The sequence below is a fragment of the Schistocerca americana genome, chromosome 1 (genome assembly GCF_021461395.2).
Source record: "Schistocerca americana isolate TAMUIC-IGC-003095 chromosome 1, iqSchAmer2.1, whole genome shotgun sequence".
NCBI classification, from domain to species: Eukaryota; Metazoa; Arthropoda; class Insecta; order Orthoptera; family Acrididae; genus Schistocerca; species Schistocerca americana.
In genome coordinates this window covers 224,236,042-224,260,630 of record NC_060119.1, presented here as the reverse complement: position 1 = coordinate 224,260,630, position 24,589 = coordinate 224,236,042, and the positions used below count along the sequence as shown (strand labels likewise).

The window sequence follows — 24,589 nt, the reverse complement described above, 5'->3', positions numbered from 1 at the left end:
AAGGGAGTTAACAAACTTTGAACGCGGAATGGTAGCTGGAACTATACGCCTAGGACAGCCCATTTCGGGAAATGTTAGGGAATACGTTTTCCGAGATCCACAGTGTCAAGATTGTGCCGAGAATATCACATTTCAGGCATTACCTCTCACTACAGGCAACGCAGGTGGTGGAAGACCTTCACTTAACAAGCGAGAGCAGCGGCGTTTGTGTAGAGTTGTCAGTACTAAAATGTAGACTTTCACGGCCGGAAATGTCATGTCCATTATAATTATCCGGGCTGTTATGCCGTGGTCGGTTGATGAATTCTGTGTCGATTACCAACGTTTCGTCTCCGACTGCGGGAGACATCTTCAAGGGGGTCCGTAGCTCGATGGAAGGTCCAACACACCCACTGGCTCGCTACAGAGTTGTCAGTGCTAACAGACAAGAAATACTGCGTGAAATAACCGCAGAAATCATTGTGGGGCGTATGACGAACGTGTCCCTTAGGATAGCAGCATTCCGTCGTCAGGCCACAACTGGCCCATCGGGACCATCCGACCGCCGTATCATCCTCAGCTGAGGATGCAGATAGGAGGGGCGTGTGGTCAGCACACCGCTCTCCCGGTCGTTATAATGGTTATCTGTGACCGGAGTCTCTACTCTTTGGTCGAGTAGCTTATCAATTGGCATCACGAGGCTGAGTGCACGCCGAAAAATGGCAACAGCGCATGGCGGCCCAGACGGTCACCCATCCCAGTGCCGGTCACGCCCGACAGTGCTTAACTTCGGTGATCTCACGGGTACCGGTGTATCCACTGCGGCAAGGCCGTTGCTGTCCTTTAGGATGGTGCAGTGAAATTTGGCGGTATTGGGCCATTTCATCAGATAACTAACGCGAGTGCCTTTGCTAGCAGCACGACATCGCTTGCACGGCCTCTCCTGGGCTCGTGACCATGTCGGTTGGAACCTAGATGATCGGAAAACTGTGGCATGGTCAGATAATAACCGATTTCAGCAGGTAAGAACTGATGATAGGGTTCATGTGTGACGCAGATCCCACGAAGTCATGGATCCAGACCCCAGGAAGTCACGTACCCAAGTTGTCAACATGGTGTTGGTTCCATAATTGTTTGGGCTGTGTTTACGTGGAATGGGCTGGGTCCTCTGGTGCAACTGAACCGATTATTGAAGGGAAATGGTCATGTTAGGCTACCTGGAGACTATTTGCAGCCATTCATTGACTTCATGTTCCCAAACAAAAAAAATGGTTCAAATGGCTCTGAGCACTATGGGACTCAACTGCTGAGGTCATTAGTCCCCTAGAACTTAGAACTAGTTAAACCTAACTAACCTGAGGACATCACAAACATCCATGCCCGAGGCAGGATTCGAACCTGCGACCGTAGCGGTCTTGCGGTTCCAGACTGCAGCGCCTTTAACCGCACGGCCACTTCGGCCGGCTTCCCAAACAAAGATGCGTCACGTCACCGGGTAACAATTCTTCCCGATTGGTTTGAAGAGCATTCTAGACAGTTCGAGAGAATGTTTTGGCCACCAAATCGCCCGATAGGAATCGCATCGAACATTTGTGGGACATAATTGAGAGGTCAGAGGTCAGTTCGTGGACTGAATCCTGCACCGGCAACACGTTCACAGTTACGGACGGCTATAGAAACAGCATGGCTCAATATTTCATCAGGGGACTTCCAATGACTTGTTGGGCCCATGTCACATCGAGTCGCTGCACTACATCGGGCAGAAGAAGGCCCGACACGATATTACGAAATATCCCATGACTTTTGTCACCTCATTGTGGTATAATGATGTTAACTTTTAAATCGCAAATTAAAGACCAAAAATATTCACGATATAAACCGATTGATAGATAAAGCATTCTCAAATTGAAAACCAGAAAAATATTAAGTGCTATTGTAGATAAGCTAGATGCACACTAGGAAAAAGATAGACGATGCCGTAGCATGTCTATAGCAGTAGGCAGGCAACTGTATTTCCGTAAGCCATTTCCCCTATCAAGTGTATAAATTTTTTAATTCGTCCTATGAGTTATGCGCTTGAACAAGATGCACTGGTGAAGGCTGCAAATGAACCGTATCCAACTGGCAATTAGTTGTTCTGCTTTCAAGCCTTTATTAAGCTTTATAATTCATTGCTTACCTGTGAGAACTAAAGACAACGCGGGCTATGAATTATTCGAGATCATGATGTAACAAATCGGGGGTGTTCGACCTAATTTTAATGGTACAATTGACCGTGTATACGAAGGGTGGCCCGAGCTCGTTTTATTGACATAAAAGAAAGCACTGACTTAGCAGAAACAAATAACTTGTACAAAAAATAAGCAGTAACATGCAAACACACTTCAGTCAGGTGCCAGTTTTGAATAGAGAACCTGTGGAATTCTCAGACGATAAGGACATGTCACTGATTGTGATAGGCTAGCGCGCGCTTCGTATTGTGTTGGAGTGAAAGTTTAATTTCAAATTTGGAAATATTTATCACTTGTAAAATCGCTACAGGACATATTTATGATTTGCACTGTATGAGAGTTTGTATGTGGGTACGATACAAAAACTATCAGAAAAACTGTAGTGAGCTTTGTTGGTGTAGTTCGTAATAATAGTGACCATTAAATACTATTACTGTAATTTCTCAGAAGCATTTTGGCACATGTTTGAAACACCAGGTCATTTTTAAATACAGCTTTCATTCAATCTGACTTTACTGATAAGCTTCTGGCAATCTGTATTATTGGTGAAATTGCTTTTAAACATTATCAAACTCACTTTTATGCTCTAAATAAAATTCATAGCCAATCTGACAGAGTAAATCATTGTCCTGTCGGAATCAGTAATACTGGTAGGTTTAAGTAGCAACAATTAATTAATGCAGTTGGGTAGATAAATGGATTTTTTATTAATTTCAAAACCAACAGTGTTGGCACTTTCTACTGTGTTATTGGAAATGGAACGCCTTTTTATCTGAAAACAGAAAGCTACAAGTACAAACATCGCCCATAAATCTGTCAAAAAATTCTTTGCGTTGGCTGCACTTTATCTCGTGGGTTTATTCCTATATTCCGCGACGACAACGGCGATGAGCTCTTGAACTGAAAAATTATGCTTTGAGACTCTTTACGGATCTGTTTCAGGTAATGTTCCAACTCCTATCCTCTTGTTTTTGTCACCGAAACTTCAATATTGTGGCACCTCAGTTTCACGATCTGCGCAACGTGGACACGCGGCCTATCTTCTTCGTCTCCTTCTTTTTACGTTCTTTCCATATTAGGTCAATTGTGACCTGTTACTATCCCCACCTGTTTCTAAGTCTGCCAGAATCTCTTTTCCATTTTGACGTAAAGGTTTTTATCTGACGTGGTAGTCTCGCTGAGTTCATCCTCTGTATATTTCATTCCTTCTTTTATCCAACTTTTTCTCACACTCTAGATTTTCAACTCCTTTCAAATATCTTCATTTTGTATTTTATCTCTTTTTTTTAAATTCATTCACCACTTTAATAAATCTCATTTGTATTCCTTCTATTTGTTTCTCTCGTCTTTTATTCAGCACTCACGATTCACTAACATACAGTAGGGCTGGCAGTCCGATTTTTTTTCTTTTCGTATTTAGTGCTGTTACCTTTTATTAATTGTTCCACAGATACTACCAGATCTATTCATCTCAATATGCATATCATCTTGGTATTCATTTGATATTTTATACATAAGATAATTAAAATATTTCATTTGTTCAGTTGCTTTACATTATGTGCTATCTAATTTCTTACTAAATATCTTCCACAAAATGCCACTGGCAGATTTACTGTAATCAGATTAAAATTATTTGTTAGTTGACGGCTATCACTCAGCAGTACAGCATTGCTGCATTGCCACTCAGTTATAGGCGACACACAAACATGGAGGGTCGCTTACAAAGTGCTGTAACGCGGAACACCGTTGGAGCAGCTGCAGTGAGGTATGACGGGAACGCAAGATGCTCTGTCAACAGTAGATTCTAGGTGACCAATGACTGAACTGCGGCAGACGATGCGTTTTGTAGCCTCGAATTTAAACCCATGTTCTAACCTAACCACAACCTGGTAATGTGCAATGTATGCGAGAAATCGGTGCTCAACAACTTGCGGCAGAACTACGAGTACTAATTACGCTCGCTTTGTTCACGGCGATTAAAAGCAAACCTCTACCAGCAAACTCAACACAGAAATATGCCACTTACAGCTAAAAAATTAAACAGTTATTTCTTCCTTTCATTGGTTATCTGGAACTGATGCGTTATCAAACGATGGGCAGTCCTGGTTGACACCCAGTTACAGGTTACAGGCGACACGAGTACAGCACGTAGAAACAAAGCATACTGATTAAAAGCAAGTAATCGGTTTTTGTGCACATACCTTCAACGTTTAGCTGCAGGCAGCTGCGTTGCCCGAAAGAGGGTACACATCACTCAGTTCAAAGTATGGGAACTTTTTGACGTGGATGAGCAGTTGAAAGCAATAATAATTTCCTTAACACTATCTTCGAGAAGACCGTCATTGTTCCACACATCGCCAGTTACTCGTTTTGTTTGCATCACAACAGCCCTCCAGTTCATTTCGGTGACGTTTTCCATGCCACAAATAGTTTCCGGACATTACTCACAGTAAAAGTTTTACATTCGCTAGGAACAAAACTTTTCACTTGCGCCCGAGTAAGTTCAACTGTGTTATAGTAGCGTTGATAAGGCGTGGTCTTATGACTCTATGTACGTATTTATAGGCTACTCCGTCGATAACGTATGTCGGGAATTGTGGCCTGTGCAGTGACACAGGTTCAAATAACTCTACTTTTTTCAGTGCAGTGTATCATCCACAGCAGTTTCGCGTTGTCGTGAACTCTGAATAATATCTTCCTCTCGAGAGGACGGAGATGGAGCCATTTCCTTTACAGCTGAATGGTATGAAGTACTGTCAAGAATAGCTACTGATGGAGTTTCTAAGCTTGGTAACAAAGTATTTTCGAACCAATTAAAAATGTTTTATGAATAATATCTTCATGGTACTCTGACTTTTTGTTTGAATTGAAAAGCGGTTAACAATGCAATAAGGCCATAGTAGGTGCCAGTATGTAAAAGAATAATTCTACCACCTCTGCAGCTGGTAGTACCATACCTTCTCCTTTGTCATCACTCCAGTCTTTCGTAGCAGTATGCCTAACAGCCCCCATGTTTCGTCGACCAAATAATGTCCTCGAAATTAATATCTTTTGCTTCAAGCAGAAATATGCGACAACATGTCTGCTCGTTCCATCGACATTTTACGGCCTGAAATATTTTTTATTTAAAACCCAGACTCTGTAGAACCTGTCACAACGATAAATTGTTGCCTTCAAAAAGTTAGGATTCAAGCAATATGGTGAGAATTTTATCTGATTTAAGTTGATCTCGCAGATGATGATAATTGTATATGTGACGCAGAGTAGCGTCTTGGATAAAAAGATCCGGATTTATTACGCCTTTCTGAATGCTTCTCTTCTTGTCTTGCATTTGAAGGCAAGAGGATCCTGCTTCAGTTCCTCCCTTCAGGTAGTTTTCTTTACCAATACGAAGTACGGTCGTTTCACTACACTTAACAGCGGCAGCGGTTCGCCCGAGTACTCCGGAAACCGGAACCTTACTTTCTTCCTTCCCCACAAAATATTCCCGGACATTGCATGAGACTTGTCACTACTGTCCTTTAAACGCAATTCCTTGTCCGACTTTCTTTCTCGATATATTTGGATCCTGGGACTTCCCTTTTTATTTCGCATTCCATCAGACGTGATAGATAAACCAAACACACACATATTCTCTCTCTCCCCCCCCCCCCCCCCCCACACACACACAAACTCAAATGGCTCTCAGCAGTATGGGACTGAACATCTTAAAGTCATCAGTCCCCTAGACTTAGAACTACTTAAACCTAACTAACCTAAGGACATCACACACATAAATGCCCGAGGCAGGATTCGAACCTGCGACCGTAACAGCAGCGCGGTTCCGGACTGAAGCGCCTATAACCGCTAGGCCACAACGGCCGGCTCACACACACACACACACACACACACACACACACACACACACACACACACATACACACAACGCTGGTAACGAAATACGCACGTTTCATACGTAGCATCAGTCAGGTAACAGAAGTGAACTGTCCATGTATTGTGGCAATTTGACAACGGCAAATAGTTAAAATGTCTCTGAGCACTATGGGACTTAACATCTGTGGTCATCAGTCCCCTAGAACTTAGAACTACTTAAACCTAACTAACCTAAGGACATCACACACATCCATGCTCGAGGCAGGATTCGAACCTGCGACCGCAGCAGCCGCGTGGTTCCGGACTACGCGCCTAGAACCGCTAGACCACCGCGGCCGGCGGCAAATAGTTAGGGCGAGACGTTGAGTGCTTTGTCAAGAGAGAAAGAGTTCTACTAGGTGAAGTGTCAACCAAACAAATAATTCCATCAGACTATGGTAGATATTTCCATGATACATTCTGTTCATTTTATTTGGTTCATAAAGTTCTTTTTGTATAGCATTTCCTCCTGATAAAATCACTGTACGATCATCAGCTCATAGAAGTGATTTTAGCTTTACCGAATCGGATAGTTGTACCCTAGTGTTTATCCTAGAATTCCATCTGTGGACTGCACAGTAAATGTAAGTACTGAACAGCGGAGGGGACAAATTACAGTCTTGTCTCATCCTTCTATTCATTTGTGTCTGTTCTGTATACATGCCTTCTATAACTGAGATTACTTTACACAGACTTTTGAAAGTGATATAAGCTTTGTGCTCCATTATTCTCCGTAACTTTTCTCTAACCACATCATCAGAACCCTCTTAAACATGTATAAAAGCAGTAGGTGTTTTTTTATTAAACACCCTATGCTCCTCGATAATCTGTTGTAAAATAAAATCTGCATCAGTTGTTGATTGTGTCTTTCTAAATCCTAACTGTTCTTCCATTGATTCATATGGTTCAAATGGCTCTGAGCACTATGGGACTTAACGTCTATGGTCATCAGTCCCCAAAAACTTAGAACTACTTAAACCTAACTAACCTAAGGACAGCACACAACACCGAGTCATCACGAGGCAGAGAAAATCCCTGACCCCGCCGGGAATCGAACCCGGGAACCCGGGCGTGGGAAGGGAGAACGCTACCGCACGACCACGAGCTGCGGACCTTCCATTGATAAAAGATTTTACCGCGCGGGATTAGCTGAGCAGTCTAGGGCGCAGCAGTCATGGACTGTGCAGCTAGTCCCGGCGGAGGTTCGAGTCCTCCCTCGGGCATGAGTGTGTGTGTTTGTCCTTAGGATAATTTAGGTTAAGTAGTGTGTAAGCTTAGTGACTAAAGACCTTATCAGTTAAGTCCCATAAGATTTCATACACATTTGAACATTTTTAAAACATTTTGGCCAAAGTTTGTATGCTGTGTCAAGTAAACTTTGCAAGATACCCTCGCTTATAAACTGATACTGTTATTACTCAGCTTAGCCGCGAGTCCGTAGAGGGTGGTATATGTGACGTACAGTATAACTGGTCAGCATTTCCACCCGGAATTTGCGAGTGTATATCGGACCTTCCTTGATCCGCCTTGGGTCGTGTCGTCGGATTTCCTCCTACCTGTGCGCGGTGCAGCTCTCGTAAATGTCGTCCCGTGCAGATTCTTCATTGTCGCATTGGATGTCTCTATCGGTGGAAGCTAATTATCTGAAATTGCTGTCGATCAACTTTGGGGTATCTATTTACTCGAAATTATCATTCAGAATGCCGTTATATCACTTTCATTCCTATTAGATCAATAACGAAACACTCATGTCACAAACTCTTCGTAACCGAGAGCATGGCTACCATCGAACAAGACAGGAAGAGCTCTTAACGCCGACTGCCAACTTTGGCACGCAGTCCGTATCTCTTAGTAGTTTCCTCACAGATCGTGGGTTTCCGATCAAGTTCGTACTTACTAAGGTATGCATTTGTCAATGAACGGGTGTGAATTTTAACGAGACAAAATTATGATAAATAGTTTTAAACATCGAGAGGCTCCTCCTAGTATTCATGTTGTCATAAATGACTTTAATTATTAAATATAAATAAACAAAATCGGTGACTTTGGCGCGAAGATGGCGGTACTTCCCATCATGTATATTTCCCAGGCTGACGCTTGTTGCTACGGTCCAGTTCTAGAATTTATTCAGTCACTGGCATTCCTCGTACTGTTCATATTAATGACGTTCATACATTGTTTCAACGGCAAGTACAGGATTCTCTTTCATTGTCCTTACATATTCAGTTGCACGTCAACGTTCATATTTTTTTCCGTCGTCAGATCCTATCCTCCCACCGATCTTCTTTCGCACGTTATTTTCAGCAATTTACGAATAGCAGCGCACCGGCACACAAAGCGGCGAGAACATTCCGTCACAGTCTATCAATAGTTCATTCTCGACTTCTTTACAAGCTATCATAACCATGAAGGTATAATAATGGGAGATAGCGCTACGGATTTACGAAGTGCGCTGCTCTGAAGCCGGTGCTGCCATGTTAGATGCTTCGAAACACTAGCAGACTACTGTTTAAGATCGTATGCAAGCAACTGCCATTTTAAATGGTAAATATTACACTGCTTTCGTGAATAACACAGAGTGAGGAAGACATTTTCAGACGTTTTTCCAGCCTAGCATGCGTATTTGTTTCATGTTCCCGAAAAGGCTGAGAATATATTTTTCTGTGTTTGGTCGATTTACAGTCTTTGCCCCTCACAGCGTTCACCCACAGAGCTCTTCGAGTTGGACTGATATGATCATGAAAGTGAAAGTAAACAACGCAACCACAATTCACGCATTCAAAATAAAATATCTCTTTAAATAGTCCAAATACGAATGAAATATGATTCCTTTGCACTTTAGACCATGATCAGAACGATTAGCACACCAGTAAATGACACAAGCTGGCATTTTTGAGAAAATTCTTCCATCAGAGCTTAATGTTTGGGGCAACTGACATGACTTCAGCTTCAAGCTTGTGATGTCTTGACAATTCCTCTTATATCTTCATGCTGATAACAAAGCCAGCGTACTCATATATTGTAACTCTGTGGCCTGACACAGGTATCTCAAATTTTTAAGAACTGTATCTCTAATACCTAACATCATAAAATAAAGTAAAACAAAAATAAAAGGTGGCATACATTGGCTACACAGAGCAGTATCGTTATAGTGGATATGATTATATGCACTCAACGAACTCTATTATTTGCTGAATACATTCCAGTCTCTGTCTTCCTCCACAGTTCTTACGTGTCCCTCTAGTACCACGGAAATTATTCCCGATGTTTTAACACATGTCCTGTTCTTCTACTCAGTGTATTTCGGATTCTCCTCCCTTCGCTAGTTACGCAGTGTACCACCTCATTTCATATCATAACAGTCCACCAAATTTTATGCACCGTTCTGTAATCCCACATTTCAGACCCTTTAATCGCCTACTTTCCGAGTTTTCTCACTGTCTATGATTCACCTCCATGCAATGCTGTGCTCTAGACGTACGAGTGCATTGTCAGAAATTTCTTCCTCAAGTTAAGGTCTATGTCTAACACTAATAGAGTTGTTTTAGCAATGAACGCCTCTTTTGCCTGTACTAATCTGCTTATTGTGTATATTCTTCTTGCTTTGTCCGTTATGATTTATTTTGGTTCCAAGGTAACAGTATTCATTCGTCTATATGTCGTCCGCAATTTCGATGCCAATGTTATGGCTAGCCATTTCTGCTACTTCTCATTACTGCCGCCATCCTCTGGTGTACACTAAATTTATATTCTGTGGTGATCAGGCTGTTCATTCCATTCAACAGATTCGGTAATCCTTCCTCACTTTCAAAGATCTAATTGGCATCAGTTCATCCTGAATTTTAATACCTCTAATAAAGCTTGTGTTTCCGTCATTGCTTCTTCGGTGTGCAGTTTGAATAGTAGGGCAGAAACATTGCATTCCTGTCTTACTTCCCTTCTAATCCGAGCACTTCTCTACTGGTCTCCCTTTCTCATAACACCCTCTTGGATCTTGTTTATATTGTATATCACTCTTCTTCATGTAATCTAAAATAACTGAGCTATATGTCAATGGTGTACCGGACAGTAGTCGCAACCTAGCGCTTTCTCTCATTATTTCAGTGATGGCTATCCAGTAACAAAGCAGATGCCACTTACTCTGCGCCATCGTAAATGTATCTCGTTTGAAATCTGTAGTGTGGATTCTTCATCAAAGTGCTTATGCTGCTGTCTTCACATAAACGTGCTATTTACAGCTAAGGCCTACTTCACAAATGTCGATTACTGTAAGAGTCAGAATATCCACATCTCGGGCTTTGATGCATAAGCGATTCTTGTAAAATCTCACAACAAAGAATTTCCATGAAAATTTGGACTAGAATAGTTCGTATTTATCTCTATGTCCTGTACTTCTGAAGCCACGTCTGATGGAACAGCTTACCATCAGGTACTGCACCCTTCAAGGAGTTACTTGCCTCAGCTATTTGCAAAAACCTTTGTTTATATAACATGAGCCGCAACATAGTTCAGTAATGACGTGCGAGCATGGTTAACTGGTTGGATCAAATAGTGTCAACAACCATCTGAATCAGTGTAGGGCACCTTTAGCGTCAACAAAAGCCTTTATCCTCCGCGAAATACGTGCATGTAAAAAAAGTGCTCCCATTTCTGCAGAAATTCTGGAGGTCAGCGTCTTCAGCCGTTTCTCAGTACACAACAAAATGGCTCCATGCTGTTCTAAATCTACTGACTGAGAAAGTGAGAGAAGATCTGTTATCAACATGATTATTTATACTTATTCCTTTATCTGTACTAAAATTTTAGATTTGTTTTTATTTTGAGATACAGTAAGAAATTCGGCAAACGTGGAACATGTACCAAACTGTTTAATGGGACGCCCACATGTTCCCAAGGTTGTTTCGAGTAAGCTGCAGACGTTTCACTGTGTAGGCCTTACACGTATTCCATAGAGACCCAATCTCTCCCCAAACGGTTTCCACGTTTTTGGAGCCCTGAAGAAAGATATTCGTGGCGGCCGATTTACATCGGACGAAGAGGTGCTTGCCTGAGTACAATCATGGTTCCGTAATCAACCGCAGACATTTTTCCATTAAGGTATTGATCGCTTTGCCTCACAATGAGATATATGTATTAACAGTTGTGGCAGTTACTTTTGAAATAATAAACAGTTTACTTACTTTTTTTCCGTCCGTCTCGTTTCAATTGGACTGCACAGCAATATAGCTGTAGAATTATTTTTATCAAATTTTGCCATATTCGATTCGTTTTCTTTCCAATAAATAGTTAAAAGTTTTTCTTGTGATAACCATTTCGATTTACTCGCAATATACGCAAAATGATATAGGTAACTGCATACCGCAGTCTCCACTTGAGCTAGTAGCTAAAGTGTATTTTTTGATACTAACTTAGATTTCTTTGCTACAATTTCTTTTTCTTGGTATCCGTTACTGCTGTGCTCACTGTTTTACTTGTGTTTCAAAATATGGCCAGGTATATGACACTATAGTCGCCATGTTGTTTAGGTCTCTCATGCCTTCTTACTACATCACTGGTCATAACCGGCTGCTAGTACCGTAATTTTTTCTTTGATAGCAGCAGTTTTATTCTCTAAAGGATCACTTTTAAAATAATTCTAGACGCCATAAGAGCAGAAAGAGTAATTCACGTACTCTGCCGGAAAAAATTGATACATCTGGAAAGACGTAGTCAATGTTGATCTGATGATAGCACATGCCACCTGGGGGATAGTAAATGTACTGCTAATGGGTGGAAAATGTATCAGAGCGCCATCTGTGTCCACCCTGCAACAGGGAATGCTCACAGCCAGAAGGCTCAGTGTGGTCTAGACGTGTGAAGCGAGCAGGCAACCACGCCACGGAGAAGCACTCGTGCTTCCTGCAGACAACTGAGCGAGTTTGAAAGCGGTTGCTTTCCGAGTGGCGGAATGGTCCTTTCGGAGAACTTGCACAGAATTTGGACGGTGGTATCAACGGTCGCGTGGACATTCTCACCCCCGCAGACGAGGTTCTGGATGCATACGCAGCACGATGCCCGCCACGACCGTCGTATTGTAAGGGCAGCAATAACAGACCGTACAGCTATCACAGCACAGATAAGAGGGCTCGTGAGTCCAGACGTGTCAACACGAACTGTTGTGAACCAGTTATTAGCATCTGGACTACCGGCAGCACGACTCTAGCCCATCTTACACTCATGCCTCAGGATCGACATACACGGCTCGACTGCTGTCGTCAGAGGATTACTTGGAAAGTGGAATGTCGCGCCGTGGTGTTCGGCAATGAAAGCGGATTCTCCCTGCACGCAAGTGTGGTTGTTTGCGCGGACGGTGTAGACCTGAGCGCTGTCTCGTAGAGTGCATTCGTCCCAGACACAACGGTCCCACCGCAAGCCTGGAGTGTGATGAGCTACAACTCTTGTCCACCTTCGATATATCTAGAGGAGACGCTAACCAGCGGTCGGTACGTGCAGAATGTTATCAGACCCGTTCCCTTCTCCTTCTTGCAATAGGAAGGTTGTGTGTATGCGTCGTCTAGGCAGATTAGATTAGATTAGTACTTGTTCTATAGATCATGAATACGACACTTCGTAATGATGAGGAAAATGTCAGGTTAATAAAAGGTGTCTATCCAAGATATTACATTACACAAAATATTACATGACACTTAATATTTTTAATTTTTTTTTTTGTGAGGGTGGGTAAATTACCCACTTACTATAACTTACTATATCCAAAAGTTCATCTAATGAGTAAAGGAGTTGCTATTCAGAAATTCTTTTAATTTCCTTTTAAATGCTATATGGCTATCTGTCAGACTTTTGAAGCTATTAGGTAAGTGACCAAAGACATTTGTCGTAGCATAATTTACACCCTTCTGAGCCAAAGTTAGATTTAACCTTGAGTACTGAAGATCATCCTTTCTCCTAGTGTTGCAGCCATGTACACTGCTATTACTTTTGAATTCGTTCGGATTGTTAATAACAAATTTCGTAAGTGGTTCAAAAATGGTTCAAATGGCTCTGAGCACTATGGGACTTAACATCTATGGTCATCAGTCCCCTAGAACTTAGAACTACTTAAACCTAACTAACCTAAGGACAGCACACAACACCCAGCCATCACGAGGCAGAGAAAATCCCTGACCCCGCCGGGAATCGAACCCGGGAACCCGGGCGTTTCGTAAGTGAATATATATATATATATATATATATATATATATATATATATATATATATGTGTGTGTGTGTGTGTGTGTGTGTGTGTGTGTGTGTGTGCGTGTGCGTGTCAAGATCCCCAGTTCCCTAAATAAGTGTCTACAGGATGAGCTCCAGCAATTAATATGATAACACGCTTTTGTGCAATGAACACTCTTTTACTCGATTATGAGTTACCCCAGAATATGATTCCATACGAAAGCAGAGAATGAAAATAAGCGTGGTAAGCTAATTTACTGAGATGTATATCGCCATAATTTGCAATGACCCTAACAGCATAAGTAGCTGAACTCAAACGTTTCAGCAGATCTTCAGAGTGTTTTTTCCAGTTCAACCCCTCATCAATGCGCACAACTAGAAATTTTGAATATTCTACCTTAGCTACCGATTTCTGATCGAAGTCTATATTTATTAATGGTGTCATTCCATTTACTGTGTGGAACTGTATATACTGTGTTTTGTCAAAGTTTAATGAGAGCCCATTTGCAGAGAACCACTTAATGATTTTCTGAAAAACATCGTTTACAGTTTCATCAATGAATTCTTGTCTGTTGGGTGGGATAGCTATAGAATGGCTCTCACTCATCTTGTTAGGTTTAGGTTCTCCGAGGTGGATGGACGAACTGTGGCAGAGCAGTCCAATTAGTGATACACAAATATACACTTTACTGCGCTGCGAGACTTAAGTTCTACAGCAGGTCGCTGGATGTGCTTGCGAATAGATACAACTAAGCAAGTGGTCTGTCAAGGCGTGCGTTACTGAATACAATGTCAACAAGGCTATGTCCGTCGTGGGCACCACTCTGCCAATCTCTATAGTAAACACTCGTCCCCGTGCGACGCTACAGGCGTCTCCACTTGTAGACTAAGTGTCACAGGCTGATCTCCTCCACGAACTGTAGCTACGACCTGACGAACTGCAACCCTGGAATTCTGTGCTAGAAATGTCGTACCCCAACGCCCAATATGAACCACCCGCTGCTGCCTGTGGCCGTTGCTTATCACAACGAGGAAGTTCATCTGACTGGCGGTGGCACGGAGGTTGCTAATGGAAAATTTGGAAATTTGTGCAGGTCGGGGTGGCCGTGCGGTTCTAGGCGCTCCAGTCTGGAACCACGTGACCGCTACGGTCGCAGGTTCGAATCCTGCCTCGGGAATGGATGTGTGTGATGTCCTTAGGTTAGTTAGGTTTAAGTAGTTCTGAGTTCTAGGGGACTGATGACCACAGATGTTAAGTCCCATAGTGCTCAGAGCTATTTGAACCATTGTTTTGGAAATTTGTGGTAAGATCTTACGGGACCAAACTGCTGAAGTCATCGGTCCCTAAGCTTACGCACTGTTTAATCTAACCTAAGCTAACTTAAGTAAAGACAACACACACCCCCGTGCCCGAGGGAGGACTCGAACTTCCGACGGAGGGAGCCGCGCGGACCGTGATAAGACGTTTCAGACCGCGCGGCTACCTCTCGCGGCGGTTGCTAACGGGGCCGCCCTTGTGGTTGGCAACGAACTTCAAAGCTTTGCCCTTAGCGCCTGTGCAAAACTGCCTCAGCGCGCCAGCTGCGGTTGCGTCCACTGTCGAGGACGCAACAGAAAGTGATGCGTTTTTCCAACAGGACAATGCTCGCCCACACACTGGCCGTGACATGCTCTGCGAGACTTGCAGAAACTTCCCTGGCCTGGGCGATCTCCAGACTTATCTCCAATGGAGCAAATGTGAGACACGACGTGACGAGAAGTCACTCTTGCGACTCGTCAACCAACAACCCTTACAGAAGCACGTGAATAGGACCAGCAGGCGTGGCATAACATGCCCCAGGACAGGACAATTTTCGCCATCTGTACAATCGTTTGGATGTCAGAGTCAGCTACTGCATTGCCACTCATGGAGGCTACGCTGCATACTGATATGTGTGTTTCAGCATGCGTCAATACCTGGTACCTCAGAAATGGTTGTACTATTGCTCTGTAAATGTAGTCATTTTATGTACTTCATATTAACTATTCCAACAATAAATCTGAACTGGAAACCTCTAGAAGGAATTACTATAGTTCAAATGGCTCTAAGCACTATGGGACTTAACATCTGAGCTCATCAGTCCTCTAGACGTAGAACTACTTGAACCTAACTAACCTAAGGACATCACACACATCCATGCCCGAGACAGCATTCGAACCTGCGACCGTAGAGGAATTACTATCTTTTTTTGTGGCAGTGTATATAAGCATTTACGTATTTAAGACCTAGTTTGACGGGGATACGATAGCTTGCCGGCCGTTGCCCTGTAAAGGGAACCATCCCGCTATTTGCGTGGAGTAATTTAGGAAAACTACACGAAACCTAGGACGGGGAGCCACAGTCTCCATTCTCCCGAATACAAGGCCAGGCTATTTAAAACAGCACAACGTCATTCACTATATCCCTAGTGTAAAATATTGTTTTCTTCATAAGTTGGTTCAAATGGCTCTGAGCACTATGGGACTTAACTTCTGAGGTCATCAATCCCCTAGAACTTAGAACAACTTAAACCTAACTAACCTAAGGACATCACACACATCCATGCCCGAGGCAGCATTCGAACCTGCGACCGTAGCGGTCGCGCGGTTCCAGACTGAAGCGCCTAGGACCGCTCGGCCACACCGCCCGGCTTCATAAGTTGTTCCAAAGAAATTATTCCATACTTTAAAATGCTTTTCTACACTTTTCATTCCATTCTCAACACCAATCACTAGCCACACCACACACACACCGTTTACTGACATCAGGACAATGACAACGAAGTTTGATTTCAATTTTGTGTACCGCGTATTGAAATTTGCTTGCATAAAAAATTGAGTCATAATCCCAAGACAATGCCATATTGAACGAATAAAGAGGATAATATGTTAGCATTATCCATCGCAGACCTTTACTGTAAGGATTACCACGAAAAAAATCCAGTTTGAAAGTGTGTTGTGAAGCGACAGAGATGTTTTATTATTATTCACATGTGTTACATTGATGATCAAACTTCTAGTCTGTTTTGTCCAACAATCTTTCACTCTATAGAATGTATTGCTAAGCAGGTGCTTTTCAGCTGCCGTTACTTCCATGTTGTCACCAAAACTCAAGAACTAACCGCCATGATATTCTTGCAGACAAAGAGGTGAAAAACTCGCTATTCTCTCTGAGCTCTTCCTATGAACGACTGTGAAAGGTGTTGTGTACGAAAGAAATATCAGGAAGAAAATGAAAATCATAATATGCAACTACTGCAAAGAAAATTTTGTCCAATTTCAAAGTACAGTTCGAAGATTATGAATCGGTGATTTTTTGTGGAGCTCTAATGTCAGTGGTAGTCATATTCTTACACGTATATGAATTTCAAAAATGGCTCTGAGCACTAAGGGACTCAACTGCTATGGTCATCAGCCCCTAGAACTTAGACCTACTTAAACTTAACTAACCTAAGGACATCACGCACATCCATGCCCGAGGCAGGATTCGAACCTGCGTCCGTAGCAGCAGCGCGACTCCGGACTGGACCGCCTAGAACCGCACGACCACCGCAGACGGCTGTATATGAATTTAATGTTATTGTATGTACACAGTGTCGTGACATTCATTTTTAGTTACTCGAGAATTTGGTTTAGTTTCCCTTGACAGTAATAAGAGTCCGACTGTCAAATAAATAAAAAACAACGAATAAACATGCCGGAGTTAGAGGCGAGTTGCGCTCCGTGTTGAATAAACATGGAGGACAATATTTCTTCAGTCAGATTCGAGGGAGTCTCAGCTTGCTGTCTGAATCAATAACCTTGCAACGAAATCGAGTTAGCTACTACAGGAAAACTTGTAATTTTGTTTACGGTTGGGGGAAACGCGATCTCCTGCGCGGGGATTAAGTTGTCTCCAGAGATTAAGTTTTCCAGCCCAGAGGTGTACCTTACCTCCACGGTGTCGCTGCGCTCTTGTGCGTGTACTGGTGTACCCACTGAGAAAGAGCGAAGAGGCTACTTGTACTCTGGAACAGCTGTGCACAGCCTACTATTTTAAAAGAACCTTGGTTTGTGGCCCAGCGGACAGTACAGCACACAGTTTTCATTTACCACAAAGTTTCATTTTTGTAGTCGTTTGTTATTTAATTCTAAGAGTGGTTCACACACTAATTAAAAAAAAAAGAGCTACATGGTGTTTAACACGTTTAATTAATGAACTGAGATAGAGTCTAATCACATTAAAGGTAAGTTAATTTTATCGTAATTACGGAAATACTAAGGCAGTGGTTTCAACAGGAAATAAAGGAAGATTAAAGTGAAAACCGGCGGGGGTGACCGAGCGGTTCTAGGCGCTACAGTTTGGAACCGCGCGACCACTACGGTCGCAGGTTCGAATCCTGCCTCGGGCATGGATATGTGTGATGTCCTCAGCTTAGTTAGGTATAAGTTGTTCTAAGTTCTAGGGGACTGATGACCTCAGAAGTTAAGTCCCATAGTGCTCAGAGCCATTTGAACCATGAAAGTGAAAACTTTCTATGAGTTAGTGGAACAAGTTGATAAATTCAGGTACCTCTGATGCAATAAACCGGTAACACGACATGTGATAACGAACTCTACATGACTATAGCAAAAGAAATGTTCTGCAGAAGGCGCAGTATTTTCTGTGGTCCACTACATAATTAATTAAAAGATTAGTTCTCCATGGAATACTGGCACGGTGCCAAAACTTGGTGATGGATAGATGTAAAATGCGTATATTGTTTTCAAGTGTGCATTTGGTAAAGAACGAAGGTGTAAAATGCAGAGATCAAATAATGAATTAGGATGAATGCGAAACGGCAAATTATGGATACAATTGAGAGAAGGAAAATAAATTAAGTAGGACAATGAATGAGAAGAGACTGCATAGTGGACGATGGACTAGAAGGAATGCTGGTGGGGAACGGAACAGGGGAAGAAGCAGATACCAAGTAAGTGGTGACATCGTGGTAAATGCATTGAAATGGTGTGGAATGGAAGAAAAGGACCTGGAGGGTTGAAGTATGCTGAAATTGCAGTGATGAACCTGCATAATAGGCACAATCATACGGCGTCATCATAATCATCATCTTCGTGAAGCAATATTTCAGGCGTTAAACATAGGTCTTCGTGACCAAAACTGAGGATAACCGTACATATTACAAAAATGTATGTATGTATGTGTGCATGTTCCACATCTCCTCCTAAACCACTGAATCGATTTCAACCAAACATGGCACAGGTATCCCTTACTGTCAGACAACAATCGCTGTGGGCGTAAGAACCACATACCTATCATAGTTCATGAGATATAAAATAATAAACAATGAGATGCGTGGAAAACTGCCGCATCATGCATGACTTTAAAAATCAATTATTTCTGAACTACTAATTCAATTTGTAATAAATTTCCCTTAGCCACATATGCTGCAAAATGCACTTACAAGGGAACCTCCCCATCGCACCCCCCTCAGATTTAGTTATAAGTCGGCACAGTGGATTGGCCTTGAAAAACTGAACACAGATCAATCGAGAAAACAGGAAGAAGTTATGTGGAACCGCGAAAAAAATTAGTAAAATATACAAACTGAGTAGTTCATAAGCAAGATAGGCAACATCAAGGAACGTGCGAGCTCAGCATCGCCGTGGTCCCGTGGTTAGCGTGAGTAGCTGCAGCCCGAGAGGTCCTTGGTTCAAGTCTTCCCTCGACTGAAAATTTTACTTGCTTTATTTTCGCAAAGTTATGATCTGTCCGTTCGTTCATTGACGTATCTGTTCACTGCAATAAATTTAGCGTCTGTGTTTTGCGACCGCACCGCAAAACCGTGCGATTAGTAGACGAAAGGACGTGCCTCTCCAATGGGAACCGAAAACATTTGATCGCAAGGTCATAGGTCAACCGATTCCTCCACGGGAAAACACGTCTGATACATGTTACACAACACTGGTGACGGCATGTGCGTCACATGACAGGAATATGTTGTCGACCCACCTAACTTGTACACTTAGCGAATGGGTAAAAAGATTCTTCTACCTTGCCCGATTTAGGTTTTCTTGTAGATGTGATAATCACTCCCAAAATAGTGATGAAACCGTAAGAGTTTGTCATATAAACTGAAAATAAAAAATTAAAATTTTCACTCGAAGGAAGACTTGAACTTAGGACCTCTCGTTCCATAGCTGCTCTCGCTGACCACGAGACCACATGTTGCCTACCTTCGCATGGACTACTCAGTTTGTATATTCTACTAATTTTTTCATAGTTCCACACAACTTCTTCCTGTTTTCTCAATCGATCTGTGTTCAGTTTTTCAAGGTCTATCCACTGTGCCAACTTAGAACTAAATCTGAGGGGGGTGCGATGGGGAGGTTCCCTTGTTAGAAAATTTTATCATGGTGCTACACATACTTCAGGAGATATGACGTCACAAACACTGAAATGTGTGAAAAACTGTGACATCATACATTACTTTTCAATTTGTTACTTGTTTGCTAGTAACTCTATTCGTATCATTTCGTAGATAGTAGCCACATATCCCGATGAATGTACCTATAGAAATGTACTCTAATGGTCATTAAAATTGCTACACCAAGAAGCAATGCAGATGATAATCGGGTATTCATTGGACAAATATATTATACTAGAACTGACATGTGATTACATTTTCACGCAATTTGGGTGCATCGATTCCGAGAAATCAGTACCCAGAATAAACACCTCTGGCCGTAATAACGGCCTTGATACGCCTGGGCATTGAGTCAAACAGAGCTTGGATGGCGTGTACAGGCATAGCTGCCCATGCAGCTTCAACATGATACCACAGTTCATCAAGAGTAGTGACTAGCGTATTTGTGACGAGCCAGTTGCTCGTCCACCATTCACCAGACGTTTTCAATTGGTGAGTGATCTGGAGAATGTACTGGCCAGGAAGCAGTCAAACATTTTGTGTATCCAGAAAGGCCCGTATAGGACCTGCAACATGCGGTCGTGCATTATCCTGCTGAAATGTAGGGTTTCGCAGGGATCGAATGAAGGGTAGAGCCACGGGTCGTAGCACATCTGAAATGTAACGTCCACTGTTCAAAGTGCCGTCAATACGAACAAGAGGTGACCGAGACGTGTAACCAATGGCACACCATATCATCACGCCGGATGATACGCTAGTATGACGATGACGAGTACACGCCTCCAACGTGCGTTCACTGCGATGTCGCCAAACACGGATGCAACCATCATGATGCTGTATACAGAACCTGGATTCATCCGAAAAAATCACTTTCTGCCATTCGTGGACCAAGGTTCGTCGTTGAGTGCACCATCGCAGGCGCTCCTGTCTGTGATTCAGCGTCAACGGTAACCGCAGCCATGGCCTCCCAGCTGATAGTCCATACTGCTGCAAACGTCGTCGAACTGTTCGTGCAGATGGTTGTTGTCTTGTAAACGTCCCCATCTGTTGACTCAGGGATCGAGACGTGGCTGCACGACCCGTTACAGCCATGCGGATAAGTTGCCTGTCATCTCGACTGCTAGTGATACGAAGCCGTTGGGATCCAGCACGGCGTTCCATATTACCCTCCTGGACCCACCGATTCCATATTCTGCTAACAGTCATTGCATCGCGACCACCGCGAACAGCAATGTCGCGGTACGATAAACCGCAATCGCGATAGGCTACAATCCGACCTATATCAAAGTCGGAAACGTGATGGTACGCATTTCTTCTCCTTACACGAGGCATCACAACAATGTTTCACCAAGCAACGCCAGTCGACTGCTGTTTGTGTATGAGAAATCGGTTGGAAACTTTCCTCATGTCAGCACGTTTTAGGTGTCGCCACCGGCGCCAACCTTGTTTGAATGCTCTGAAAAGGTAATCATTTGCATATCACAGCATCTTCTTCCTGTCGGTTAATTCGGCGTCTGTAGCACGTCATCTTAGTGGTGTAGTAATTTTAATGGCCAATAATGTAAATGTATTTGCAGATACTTCCAAACATCTGTGAATAGCAGTGTGCTGTCTTGCATCCGTTTACTTTGGTTAACGTAAGACATTTAACAAAGCAATTCTCATTTCACATGTACAGAATGTAACTGTTATAAGTGCAGATATTTTTATTTGTGACTGAGAAAAGCGTAGAGAATAACATTACATCACCATTTACTTCTTTTATACACTAATAATTATAGCTAGCGGAAGTAGTCTTTTTTTAGTTTGTTCGGTACTTCCAAGTACATGTGGCAGGAGCGAGCGACTTAATGCTAATTTACCCCTGGGTAGCATGCCAGATGTCGAAGTGCTAAAGCGTGGACACGAGACGGTTAGTCTGTACTGCAAGAGTAGTCCACATAAGTGGTGCTGTTACGACTGTGGAGGAAACAGCAGGTAGTGAATTATGTGATGTGTTTGCGGGAATACTGTTTGACGCAGAGAGAAAAAAAGCAACCAACACTCTGGTGTGTATACGTATTAAGGTATCATATATAATAATACACCACTGGCCATTAAAATTGCTACACCACGAAGATGACCTGCAACAGACGCGAAATTTAACAGACAAGAAGAAGATGCTGTGATATGCAAATGATTAGCTTTTCAGAGCATTCACACAAGGTTGGCGCCGGTGGCGACACCTACAACGTGCTGACATGTGGAAAGTTTCTAACTGATTTCTCACACACGAAAAGCAGTTGACCGGCGTTGCTTGGTGAAACGTTGTTGTGATGCCTCGTGTAAGGAGGAGAAATGCGTGCCATCACGTTTCCGACTTCTATAAAGATCGGATTGTAGCCTGTCGCGATTGCCGTTTATCGTGTCGCGACATTGCTGCTGGCGTTGGTCGATATCCAATGACTGTTAGCAGAACATGGAATCGGTAGGTTCAGGAGGGTAATACGGAACGCCGTGCTGGATCCCAACGGCCTCGTATCACTAGCAGTCGACATGACAGGCATCTTATCCGCATGGCTGTAACCGCTCGTGCAGCCATGTCTCAATCCCTGAGTCAACAGGTGGGGACGTTTGCAAGACAACAACCATCTGCATGAACAGTTTGATGACGTTTACAGCAGCATGGACTATCAGCTCGGAGACCATGGCTGCATCACAGATAGGAGTGCCAGCGATGGTGTACTCAATGACGAACCTGGGTGCACGAATGCCAAAACGTCATTTTTTCGGATGAATCCAGGTTCTGTTTACAGCATCATGATGGTCGCATCCTTGTTTGGCGACATCGCGGTAAATGCACATTTGAAGCGTGTATCCGCCATCGCCATACTGGCGTATCACCCAGCGTGATGGTATGGGGTGCCATTGGTTACACGTCTCGGTCACCCCTTGTTCGCATTGACGGCACTTTGAACAGTGGACGTTACATTTCAGATGTGTTACGACCCGTGGCTCTACCTTTCATTCGATCCCTGCGAAACCCTATATTTCAGCAGGATAATGCAGGACCGCATCTTGCAGTTCCTGTACAGGCATTTCTGGATACACAAAATGTTCGACTGCTTCCCTGGCCAGCACATTCTCCACATCACTCACCAATTGAAAACGTCTGGTCAATGGTGGCCGAACAACTAGCTCGTCACAATACGCCAGTCACTACTCTTGATGAACTGTGGTATCGTGTTGAAGCTGTATGGGCAACTATACCTGTACACGCTATCCAAACTCTGTTTGACTCAATGACCAGGCGTATCAAGGCCGGTATTACGGCCAGAGGTGGTTGTTCTGGGTACTGATTTCTCTGGATCTATGCACCCAATTTGCGTGAAAATGTAATCACATGTCAGTTCTGGTATAATATATTTGTCCAATGAATACCCGTTTTTCATCTGCATTTCTTCTTGGTGTAGCAATTTTAATGGCCAGTAGTGTATCTGTACTTATCCCCTTAACAGACTGTATCTATAGTGAATCACCAGCTATTGGGGACCGATAACCCTGTAGTTTTGTCCTCTTCTCTCCAAACCAACCAACCAACTAAATCTTGTTTAGTTTTTATTTTGAATCGTTCAACACATCGAAACGAGGTTTTCTGAATACGATGGTATGCAATGGAGCGTGTAGTGTCGTTGTACATAAACCAAGATTTTGAAGCAGATATAGTGTTTTTAATTTGTACAATACACGTTTTTTACCACAGTTAAATGTTCATGAAAAGAGGCAAACAGCCTTTCTACGCAACATTTCCTCATGACTTCAAAAATAACGTAGCATTTACAGATTCCAGAATTAGGTGGATCTTCGTGTATGCCTAATCTTTAAAACAGAGCACATCAGAGCTCCCGAGGCAAGCCGCAATTTACTTCTGTGTTGTGTATGACTATCAGGCTAACATAAAGCACTTCATTGTGCTTTATAAGAAATTTTCATTCAGAGGATGCAATTTAAAGTGAAACTACAATATAAAAAAATAAACTGTAGGAGAGGTAGATACGAGACCGAGATTGACTGGTGGAATCTGTAGAATGTACAATCCGTGGCTGAAGGAGTACCGCTTTTTCTCGCAAACCATTCGCGACTGGAACAGGAAAAAGGGCGAAAAGTGAAAGAGATACACTAAGTATATCCCCCCCCCCCCTTCCTCCAACTACTCAAATAGACAGTTAGGTAGTGACAGAGATTCATTCGGCTGCCAAGGAGCCAGAGCAGACATAGTTATTTTGATACTTTACAAAAAAAAAATCGCTAACGTGGTTATAGGACGAACAAATTAAATAAAGCCGCTCACTGAAACTCCGTGCTTTCATGCATTCCGCTTCATTCATTTATATCGCCAAATGCTAATTTAATTTCCGCTTAAAAGCGCAACAGTGCTGTTACCGAAAACAACATAATGCTATACTGACGTTATCAATGAACACCACTCGTGAAACATTTATCTGCAGCGTGGCAGACAGCTTAAAAGCCTGTTACTGCAAGGATAACCCAGACAGGACGAAAAGGCAGTCTAATGCCGTTTTATAAAATTAACGAGTTCTGCCGCTGTATAATACATCACAACATTTGGAAAACACAGCTTTCTGCTGGACGATAATTCGTCATTCTGCAAGCTTTAAGCCGCTCACAGACTGTGCCTGTCTTGCTCATTACAGAATCTACACTTGTCATATACAAGCTACGTAACGATGAAGAACACAATATGCACATCTGTAATTTCTTCCGAAAGCTACTCATTGTGAATAGTGTTAAATAATTATTTAAATAAAAACATTCTAATATAACACG

General features: G+C 42.8%; 1 protein-coding gene and 1 pseudogene across 1 annotated transcript in view; one reads left to right on the top strand and one right to left on the bottom strand.

Moving 5' to 3' along the window:
• The window catches only part of LOC124612930 (synaptic vesicular amine transporter), a 796,314-nt gene that overhangs the window by 613,544 nt on the left and 158,181 nt on the right, over positions 1-24,589 (top strand). The gene's annotated exons all lie outside the window — the stretch shown is intronic.
• Positions 700-817, bottom strand: LOC124559763 (annotated as a pseudogene).